We start from the raw sequence: 1,902 nt of genomic DNA on the forward strand, positions 1-1,902 counted from the left end.
TTAACGGAGAAGCATGGGGCTCCTCCAGCACCAAACAAGCTCCAACTCACTGCTCCCGAGCGCCGAAACAGGCCTGCAACATGTTTTTTTTCCATTTTCCCTTTCTGTCTCATTTTATGGACACAGGGCAGCATATTTATTTTTGTGTTTTGAAAATACTCATTTATTTGAAATAATTGAGGTTGCGATATACAGTATATATCACAGCAAGAGAAGCAAGGAGGTAACGGAGAAATTCAAATTTGCTGCTTCTTGTCTGTCAATTCGGATCGTTACCCACAAAGAAACGAGTAAGACGGCAGCAGTGAAGTTTCTGCGTTTTGGAGGCTTGTGTTTTTTTGATGGAACAAAATTTTCTGTGATTTTGACTTGTTTTTACATAGACCTCAACAGACCTAGAATGTGAGGATGGCTGATGAAGATTTGGAAGGTCGTAGTGTTTCTTTTATGGTTTGTTGTACGGTCCATTGAAGCTTTGAGTAAAATGGTAGGTGGTATATGGAGTGTTTTTGTCTTAATATAGTTGCCAAATGTGGTAACAACACAGAAAGGTGGTAGAAGCCATTAAGATTCCTTCTGCCTCACCATCACCTCACTCCAGTGATGTCCATCCTTTAGCTGTGGCATCAAAACCAGCAGGAATGGTGAAAACACACACAGGTGATTGAACTTAAGACATAATGGGTCAGGACACTAGAACAAATTGCAGTGACACTGAAACAGATATGGACCACATCCTTTGCTGTACTGTTTGGACAGGTCAGCTTTGTTGGAGGAGTGATAGTTCCAAAACGAATATTTGATCATCTTTCAAGAAAAAAATATCAATTTTTGCTCAAGAGTTGGCTGTTGTGCTTTTCAGAGGAGACACCTTGGCCTTGTCAAGTGTCACTGTACAAAAGACAGTTTGATCCCGAAAAGGCCAATGCATTCATCAGTATGTATGAGCGTGTTAAAGGAAAACTTTTGTATTTTTCAATACACACTTTATTAACTGGAAACAATTTTATCTTTTAAATGTGTTTATCACAAGTTTACATATGCTTTTATTTAGAAACCTTAAGACGCAAAAACATGTTGATTACGTCCTTACCAATTATCATTTTGTTTTCCAGAGGCAGTGACACAATTTCTTGGTACACTTCCATCATAAATCAGGACCATCTTAAGACAAAAATCCAACAATGAAGCCGACTGTAAGAGAGCACAGCCTGGTGCTGGTAAAGACACCCTCTCTGTGAGCATCCGGGGATCCAGTGTCTTGGCTTTGTGATTAGTTGGTATACTAGCGTGGTTTGTTTTTAGCCAAGAGCTGGGGAAACTTTCCGTTTTTAATTTTTTTAAAGTTGATTTTACATCACTGCTAATACTATCTAAGTTGGTGCAGTTTGTTGCACTAGCGTGGTTGTCTTCAGCCAAGAAGCTAGTATACCTACACTCGGAACACTCATGCCTCCTCTACATTCCCCGAGTGGATCCCCGGTCGGCAGCAGAAGCTGAGCCGATCTGGCCAAGAAAATATCCGAAGTGGAAAGTAGGAAAAGTCTCTTGCACCAGATCAGAGAGGATGAGGTGTTGATCAACTCAGTGATGGTGGTGGCTAATGCTACTGCTAACACCTCCATGGCTGCTCTGGACACTACTGGTCAAGAGCCAGTCACTGCTTCCAGCCAGACGGCAGATCCATGGCCCAAACTGGGGGCTCGACCAAATCTAGTGGGCTGTTCCAGAGGCATGGATGCCAGCCCACGGAGGAAAGCGAAGCAGCAGACGCTCAGACCGCCACCCTCATCCCCTGACTCAATCTCATGGAAATAACTAGGAAACAGGTTCGAATCATTTCAAATTGGTTTCTTGAACATGACAATGAGTTCACTGTACTAAAATGGCCCCCACAGTCAG

At 42.5% G+C, this 1,902-nt stretch overlaps 1 long non-coding RNA gene across 1 annotated transcript; it reads left to right on the forward strand.

Annotated features, from left to right (window-relative positions):
* The first annotated feature begins 237 nt into the window (after positions 1 to 237).
* LOC111859743 (uncharacterized) lies at positions 238 to 1,547 on the forward strand. Its single transcript, XR_002841884.1, has 3 exons — positions 238 to 290; positions 384 to 487; positions 1,116 to 1,547. It is a non-coding gene; the product is annotated as an uncharacterized lncRNA (long non-coding RNA).
* The last annotated feature ends 355 nt before the right edge of the window (positions 1,548 to 1,902 follow it).

The sequence above is a fragment of the Paramormyrops kingsleyae genome, chromosome 25 (assembly GCF_048594095.1).
Source record: "Paramormyrops kingsleyae isolate MSU_618 chromosome 25, PKINGS_0.4, whole genome shotgun sequence".
Taxonomy (NCBI): Eukaryota; Metazoa; Chordata; class Actinopteri; order Osteoglossiformes; family Mormyridae; genus Paramormyrops; species Paramormyrops kingsleyae.